The following is a 9,265-nucleotide window of genomic DNA, read 5'->3' as shown; positions in this document are numbered from 1 at the left end:
CCTTTCATGTTGCTCTTATGGACACACGTACAGAAGAGTGGGTGTTAACGGTCTATAACGTTTAATATGGATTTTATTATTATAATGGAGCTCTTACTGTCGTCCTAATGACAGAAAAAAAAGACGAGCAGGAAAACCATCTCAACGCAGCCTTGGCTGAAGCTACGCGTCTCTCTTCCGTAGTCTGAAGTGTAGGTGGTAAATAAATCGTGATATTGCGAATTCCAATATTTTCCGGGACCTGCGTTCCTCTTTAAGGTGGTAGCGGTGGTGCCTCCCGGAAAAAAAAGAAAACCTGCACTATTCTTATAAGACACCGGCGAGGATAGAAAGCGTGAAACACTGAAAGAGGTAGTGTTGCCCTTTTAAGAAATGTTTTCTGGAAGGGTATTTTTTCCCCCCTATAAGATACAATTAGTTACTGAAGAGTGAACAGAGGTAGTTTACTCAAGCTCTTTTTTGGCGTCACAGTTGAGTCCCTGCGTTGAGAAACCCATGTAAAGGGTTTACGCAATCTTTATTACTGCACCTGAGATAATATGATGTCATAAACTGGGTTTAGATTCTCCCGCAATGCAAATAAGACCTTTCTCTGTTTCCTGCTTGTTTTCAACATACTTAATATTGACATAGGGAACATCACTTTTATTTACCACGTGGGTGCTGCTCGCAGTTACACCCTTACAATCCAGTTCGATGGGACAGCGGGTGTCGCAGAGCACTACAACCGTTAAGTCGATACCGATATTTATATTCACGTTTAATAATACTGAAGTATTCTCTTGTGCGCTGTCGAGGGCTACAGCAGATAGGAAGGCGAACTCCCTTGCGCCGTTACCTCGACTGCAAAAACGCACAAGGCTAGCTGTTGCAGACGTTGCCCTTTTAAGAGCCACCGCTGCCTTTCCTGGCATGCCAGCTCCAGCCATGCACGCCCCCTGCAGGAGAACTCGGGGAATTTATTGGGGTTTTTTTCCCCCCCCCTCTCTCTCCCGGCGCAGTCCCACATTGATCCTTCAGAACGAGGCTGGGTTGCCTTCGGAAGCTTGCGCTGCATTCCACTCCATTCATGCTGGGGAGCAGCAGCCACACTGTCGCGAGGAGCTGCGAGCTGTGACTTACCCAGAAGCGAGAGAAGGGTCCGCGAGTTTGGGAATGTAATTATGGCAAGGATATCCCACCCGAGGATCGCTTCAATCGGTGAGTAACAAGGTTCGGCTACAGTTCTCTCGCTCTTGAACCCGTTTTTTTGACTTTGGAAATTGGGAGGTTTTCCCCCCCTTCCTTAAGACTTCCTTTTCCGCCGGTGTCCATCTCCCAACAGTTTCTAATCCCTAACGCGCTACATTATCCTGAGGGATTTACAAAAACAAGCGTGCTCTTTCCAGAGACAAAGCTGTGGGAGTGCGGTGCGCACTTTGATGCCGCCTTCGTGCATTAAAGTTGAACAGACGCCGTGTAGTTTTATCATTCTTGTTCATCTTTTGAAACAAGCCCAGATAGACTTGTCAAAGTCGACCGTAGGCAGCGGCTCCTTGTTTTAAAGACAGTGGTAGTGTGGTATCCGTGGTGTGTTGGAACGGATTGCCGCTTTCATGTGTGTATTTGTTTTAAAATTAAAATAAAATAAGCTGTTCTCCGGAATACCTCCAACAGTTTGAAAGAATTAGCTACAGAACACAGAAATAGAAACCACCTAGGTAAACGTGCACTTTAAATGTTTGCTGGTCTCTTACGCTATTTTGTCAGCCTTCAGCTATTCCTGCTCAGTTATTATCTGGGCTTCAGTAAGGCACTGCGTTTAACGCGAAAATGTACTTCTGCGAAAACCTACAGGCGAGGCGTGTGAAACATTGTTTTTTTTTTAAAAAGCAAAACATCCTCAGTTTGTTTACGAGGCTGTAGCGAACCGGCACAATAAATAGATGTTAGAGAAAAGTGGAGTTGGAAGCCGGCTTTAGAGAAGCGTTGCAAGAAAAAAAGAGTCGGAATATTGCAGATGGGAACAGAAAAAAAACGGGTTTGGCTTAGTAATTAAATGTTCTAATGGAAGAGTAACATCGGTCTTGCTGCAGCACCGTAGTTGGCAGATTTAAGGGGTTTTTGGTTCACTGTTTGTAAGGCGGTGGGAATGCGAGTAAGCAAGCTTGTATGTGTGGATATATAAAAAGAATGCACTTTCAGAGAGTCGGGGGATTTCTCACGGGACCTCTTGATGATGGCTTGCTAAAAATCGATGTCCTGTTAGTCCTAAAATGGTTAGGAACGGTAACGTTAGGCTTCTTCCCAATGTGATCTGACCGCTTCGCACACGATCAGTAGTAGAAACCTCTCCCGTTTTTAAAGCGATGTAACTCCGTCAGCCTTTCCAGTTTCCTGAGGGTCGGCGGTCTTTGAAATACCGTATTGCAGTACGTGAAGGCTACAGACGTAGTGAATCTACATGTGGGTGCGTAGTACCGGTTAAGAGCTGCGAAATCGGACCTGCATCGGCACGCTACGTTCACAAAACGAAGGCTAGGATTCCGCTTTTTCAACTTGGAGTAGCGCACAGATAGAAACACGCCTCGGTATTTAATTCCTTGCATGTAGCCCGTGTTGCGGTGTCTTGAATTTGTGTGTGGACCACTGAATAAGTGGCTTAACACGCTGCTTTGGAAGCAATTCCGTAAACTAAAAGCAAGAGACCATTAGCCAAAGTAGCGTGTATTCAAATATATTTACAGGCAAATAAGTGGGGCGTATTCAAAGGATTCAATACTGAAATGGATGATGGAATCTTCGTTTTCGGGGGATTTTCGAGCTGGACGTGAAAACGTCCAGTGCAGTTGCCATTTGATCTAGAAGCAAACTTGTTCTTTTTCGGTTTTCGCAAATAGTTGTTATACTGAAAGCGTTTTCTAAGCCTCTTATTATTTGTCTGGGGGTTTTGGGGGGGTATTGCGAATTGCATGTCTTGGAAATGTGCGGAAAAGTTCTAATGTCTTGCAAAAGGACACAGACTTACCCAGCCAACCTCAATACTCGTGTACAGACGAATTATAAACCAACCTTAACGTTTCGGGTAAAACGAAAGGGCACCGCGGTTAATTGACAGGTTGTACACTCGAATTGCAAGATTTCTGTCAGGTTAATTTGGTTAAAGAGCATAGACGCGCTACCCAGCAGATCCGTCTCCAAGATAAGGCTTCTGGGGAGCCGGGCGAGCTAAATACGTTAGGGCGGTTTGTCTGCAGTCTAAGCTTGACACAAGCAGGTTTTTTTTTTTGCAACTTGCATGATGATCCCTCTGATAAGTTTGTAACCCTTAGCGTGTGGGGGGAAAAAAACCCAACAATAATAATGTTTGCATTGACAAAAAAGAGCGGTTGATCCACTTTCAACTTGTAAATCATATACGGGGTGAAGATGTAGGATTTTTAGGTATAGCATCCCGTTGGCCCTTATTGTTCGCTGTATAACCTTTGTATTATGTTGAACACGGGACACCTTGGAACTGTGTGAGACCTAAAAGCCCGCTGCTTAATCCCCATGCGGTTTTTAATGCACTGTTACTCGGGTCTAAGGGTAGTGAACTATATAGGCTTGCTGAGAGAGTTTTTTTTTGTGGGACAGAAGAGAGCAGCTTAATGGTACAACAAGCGCGGAGCTCTGTGTCAGTGTGTTTGACGTGCTGTCAAATGTGTGTAACACGTTTTAACGATTTCGGAACTTGTTTGCGTTTCGCGTTACAATGACCATCGCATCTGCACGTAAACAATTTAAAGAACACAGCGCTGCGTTTTTTTTGTTTAAAATCATCGATGGATACAGTAACACTGTCCTACGGTCTTGTGGCCGGTGGGTCTACTGCCAAGATTTCTTACTCCTCGCACACACATGCAAGCTGAAAGCCAGCGCACACCCCGTTTCGCAGCTTTCCGTATTTGTGAGGTTATGTACTGTAACTCAAAGTTGATAATTGGTAGAATACGTGTAAGGGGAGTGCATTTGTTAAACCCCTTTTTGTCTGCACAGAAATAACTGCGGGGCTACGTTACTAAACAGATTTTATAAGAACGAAAACTAGTTTCCTTCTTCTGTACAGTCAGCTTCGGTTAAGTAATGACTGAAAAAAACATTTTATAATGGTCAAATAGATACAGTACTAGCTTTCATTGGTAATCTTCACGTAACTTTAGTATTAAGGATAGTATCATTTCCAACACCTTTTATATTGAAGCCTTACATTGAGTTCTCATTCGTTTTTAAACAAAAATGTGTCGAGATTGTTCTGAATGATCAAGTCAGTCGTCCTGTTGAAATCATTCACCGGTACGGTTTTATATCTTTTCATTTAAGAGGGTAGGCGAGAATTGCAGTTTTAAAGTCTTTACGTGCCGTGTACACCAAAACGGCAACACTTGCCTTTAAAATCCCTTTAAATCTCGATTTTCTTGAAAGTAAAATGCCTTTAATCAGACCAGAGGACGATATAGTGCTAGGACTAAAGTTGCTGCGTTTCGTAACACAGGTGTTCAAGAACAGAAAGACAGAAATGTGAGACGTCATGAGTACTGGAGGTATTATAATTAAGTGAATCTCATACCTCTCGAGTTTAAATGCCATTCTGGTATTTCTGAATAGTTGGTCATTTTCTCCACACGTACCTCGTTAGAAAAAAACAGCTTCGTTTTTATCCATTACTGTAGCACAGTGTAAAAATGTGATTTGCCTTATTTTTTTTGCAGGACGCCCACTATTGCAGAGGTGGTGGGCGTCTGAAAACCTTTGCTAAGCTTGGCGTTTCAGGAATATCTGGGATTGGCAGGCATTTTTAACCAGCTTGCTTTAAGTACTTCATCCCTTGGAGTTTCCCCCTTTTCTTCATTATGGGCTTGCCACTGGATGGTCCGTTTTGTCAAGACCAGATGTCATATTTTCAAGGCTATGCCTTCCACACTGCCTTTGTCTTGGTTTCTCTTCAAATGGAAAGTAGGCTTGTCCACAAATGAAGGCTCTGTATAACTCTGATCCATACGAAGCATGGAAAATGCAAAAGGCAGTAAATGTTTATCAGAATAGTACTTTACTTTCACTAGTTAAGGTATAACTGTAAACATTCATTTGGAAACATAAAACACCCAGGACACCAGGTATTATATGTGTACTGTCTCGCTTTGCTTAGAGAATATTTGGAGGTCCATGTGGTTTAGCATTCATGCTGCCTGTTCCGTTTTAAAAATGCAGATGGTATTCCCTGGGGTTTCACATTGGCCTGAGGCTAAGAAGCACTCAAGGAGGCTGATATTAAAATGTTCTAAAGGTGTTCAAGAGTTTTAAGATCTAACATTTGAAACTGAACATACCTACTTTAGTCCTCCTAAGGACACAGAAACAGCTGTATTATCTATTCTTTTTGACTTGTTTCTGAACAATATTGTCAGCTGAAACTATCCCTTGATCTGAATCCCTTAATAAAATAGCTCTGAATTCAGGTACAGCTGACTTCCTCATGCAGAATACAACTAGAATTTGTATCGCAGGCTGGAATGACATTGTCAGAGTCCTGTTTGGTGGAGATATACGTAATGACTGTAACCCCACTGTAATGTATCCAGAGTCTTTGATCCAGAGCACATTTGACATAGCTACTCTGTCTCATGGACCACATTTCTATGTAGATATTCTGTTACTGCAGGTGTGCTATTGTAGTGGTCACATTTAGAACTTTCTGAACTTTGAATTGCAAAGAAAGATGCAGTATAAACTTTTTTATTATAAAATTAATTTTAAAATATCATAACATGTTTCCTCCCTTTTTAATCTCATATATAGTGACTCCTGACAGTGAGACTCTGTTAAAACCAAAAGCCTTGGAAACACAAATTCAAATTGTCCATTGCGCCTTCCTGGTTTTGAATTGAACATGCTCACATTTGTGGACATTTCCTAAAAAAATCAAGCCCTAAGTAAAGCAAATAAGTTTACAAGGCTCTCTGTAACATTTCATGTTTCATAGCTATTTTTATTTATTTAAACTCAAATTTAAAGCAAAGGAACAGGCTGTACTGAATGACAGATGCTTTTATGTGCAGTGTTTTGAAGCAGGCACCACTTAAAAGGCCATAAAGATCACGGAATAAAAGAAAAAAGTTTTCTTGCAAAATGAAAATGCTGACAAATTGAACAGTAAATTGAATATAAACATTGCAGCTACAACCGGTCTAATCTGTAAAAGCAGCTTTTTATAACACAATAAGCTTGAAAGTTCAGCACAGTATTTCTTCATTATTTTCTGCAGTATTGATAGCATTTATGGAAGGTACTTTGAGAGTGTACTCCTTGAAATACAGTAGTTTCTTTACTTTGGAGGCCAGCTATGTAACTGTATAGAGGTTTTATAAATTCCTCTTTATAGTGATGCACAAGGTTGATGACATCAAGAAATCAGGCTGCTTTAAAGTCCTGTAATGGTCCGCTGTTGTTGCATTTTAGATTCACTTTGCGGATTGTAACACTGAGTCTGAGATTGGAATGCTGTACCACCTCTGAATGTCTTATTTTCTCAACCTTCAGTCTTGTTTCAAGCACAATAATTTATTCCCACTCTAAATGAGAAATAGGTGTGCTGTTCGTGGATGACAGTGTCGACACTCGCCTCACACTAATTGCTGGCCTTAGCATTAGCTTTTTCAGACCTGAAAAGAGAATTGACATAACGTTGATTGTTAGGAAAGGGGCATCCCTTATTAGGACTCAACAGCCTCCGCAGATCTTGGAATATATCCACTGCTGCTGCCATTCCACAATGTAGGCTGCCTGACTGCTCACTGGTCAGACTCATACCATTCATTCCAGTGTAAAACAAGGCTGCCATTTCTTTCAGCCTCCGACTGAGAGTGAGTGTAGTATTTGGGCAGTGTACGCTCTGTGCCACTGTTTTGTGTAGCACTACAGTACACATTCAGGTCATATTTATAGCCCGGGTTTTAAGCCAAGTGTCTTTTAGGATAAGTTCTGTGTTTTTTAAAATGGTTTGCTGCTGTTTCTTTTGGCACTAGAAGTAAAACTTTGTCACTTGCTGTTCGATGCACTGTTGCAATCGATTGGTTTCAGCAGTCTGTTTTTTTAAATTCGCGTGCGAGTGAGATGCCTTTCTGATCTGCACATTGAATTCTCAACACGATCAGTGGTCTTTTGTTTGCATGGGGAAGGGTTAATTATAAAGGGTCATCACTTTTCATTATTTTATCATTTGATGTGGTTAAGTTAACTTCTCCTCTTAAGGAATTCCTAATTACAAATTTTGGCCGAAGCTTTCATCCAAAGCTTACGTTTGCACCCATGTGTATGGCTGGAAATAATACTGGAACAATTCAAGTGGAGTACCATTCTTAGTTACTAGGTCTCAACTTACAAATGTCCAGAGAACCTTGACCTCTGCTCCACCCTGCTGCCTTGTAATCTGTGCAGTACATACTAGAGTATTTTCTGAAATTGTTGTGTGCTCATACTTGTGTTGAGGTCTTCTTATTCTAAACTACATGTTGTACATACTTTTCTAATCACATCCAACAATGAAATGCAAAACTGCTTGTGGATGTTTATCTTGTTGTCTCTTGTTGCAGTCTATTAGCTGCCTGTCATATGCGGTATCCGGAATATCAGCTGTTTTATTATTTGCTATTCAATTATTACTGTAAATGCTGTCTCCGAACTGGGAATAGTTTGGCAGACAGGCTGCTACTGGACCCATTGAAGCAAAGCTTTCTGCCATCTAAAGAGTCTAATCTGAAGTAGGTGCTTCAGAGGAAGCCACTTCACTTACTGTAATGCAAATGTGAAAAAGTATTGGGTAGTTAAAAAAAATCTACTTTAAAGTTCAACATTGGCCTGCTTTCACCCAAACCCCTTTGTAAAAATAGTCAGTTAAGTATGAAGCAGTAGAATTTCTGACTTAAAAGTATATTGTTTTAATGTGACAGAAGTTTTAAGAACACTATTATATTTTTCATGAGGACATCCCAAAGGTGCTCTTCATATATAAAATAGAAAAAACAAAGGATTAGAAAATAAACCAGCATTGATAAAAGTCTGTTTAAGTAACTAGGGTTTGAAGTGAGATTAAATGAACATCCAACCAATTCAGTTTTGTGCAAGAATGCTTACTAAATGCTTATCTCCCCACCTCGCAACCTCCGCTCTTCAAATTCTGCCCTCCTTACTGTCCCCCAAGCCCGTCTACATTGTATGGGCGACAGGGCCTTCTCCTGCTATGCCCCCAAGCTCTGGAACTCTTTGCCCAAGGATATTAGAGAGTCACCTTCTCTAAACTCCTTCAAATCTAGACTCAAAACCTCCTTCTTCAGAAAAGCCTTTACTTAACTGGTTCCATTCTTCACCCCTCTGCTCTTCTTAATACCACCTTCCACGGTCTCCTCTATTGTTATTGTTGTATTGTTGTAATTATAATTGTGTCCTATCTTGTGAAATCTTCTTAATTATTGTTGTAGTCTTCTTATTTATTGTTAGTCATCCTGTAAAGCGCTTTGAGAAGCCACCTTTAAAGGCGCTATATAAAATAAAGTTTATTATTATTATTATTATTATTATTATTATTATTATCTTTTGCCCAGGAAACTAAAGACATCAGTAATGTAGGCCTTTGAATTAACCTATGTGCTTATTTAGTTTCTGACTGAGAATGTTTTGGCAGAGTTTTTGGACTGGTGGGGGGCATTAAGGCTTCTTACTAATCGTCTTTATACAGTTTAACTACCAAGTTAATTTTGGCTTGTTAAATGTTTTTAAGTTGTTGAGTAGCCAAAAAAAAGTTTCGGCTTTAAACTCTGTGACAAAACGACCTGTAGGAAAGTATTTTTCCTAGTTATGGTTTCAGCCGAGACCATATCAACTGCTTTGCTTGAGGCATTTTTAGAGCCATGAATAAAGAGTGTAACAGAGAGAAATGGAGGAACACACAGTTGTAATAGATTTGTACCATGTACTGTTTTCCCTTGCATAAAAGATTAAAACACTTTGTTTATGCAATCACTCACACATTCAGTGTTTTATGATTTATGCCACTGGTGTTGCATGCACAACGTGCACCTATTTATAATTGTGGGTATTTTTCAAAGATACTGCAGTGCAATTGTCTAGCCTGTACTCGACCTCTTACTTTTATTTACTAAGGGGAATTTAAATAATTCACATCTTAAGTCTCTGCCTGTAAGTAAGACTAATAGAAAGCGTGGTTTAAGAGACATGCTTTGCCCAGGGA

The 9,265-nt window shown here is 40.6% G+C and overlaps 1 protein-coding gene across 1 annotated transcript in view; it reads left to right on the top strand.

Moving 5' to 3' along the window:
* The first annotated feature begins 1,001 nt into the window (after window positions 1-1,001).
* The window catches only part of plxna1a (plexin A1a), a 278,914-nt gene continuing 270,650 nt past the window's right edge, over window positions 1,002-9,265 (top strand). Inside the window, exon 1 of the mRNA XM_088636764.1 lies at window positions 1,002-1,200. The gene's annotated coding sequence lies outside the window, so the exon portion shown is untranslated. The remainder of the gene's footprint in view (window positions 1,201-9,265) is intronic.

This window comes from Lepisosteus platostomus, chromosome 6 (assembly GCF_059453375.1).
Source record: "Lepisosteus platostomus isolate fLepPlt1 chromosome 6, fLepPlt1.hap1, whole genome shotgun sequence".
Taxonomy (NCBI): domain Eukaryota; kingdom Metazoa; phylum Chordata; class Actinopteri; order Semionotiformes; family Lepisosteidae; genus Lepisosteus; species Lepisosteus platostomus.
Note: the sequence above shows the minus strand (reverse complement) of the source record. Positions and strands in the feature narration are given on the sequence as shown.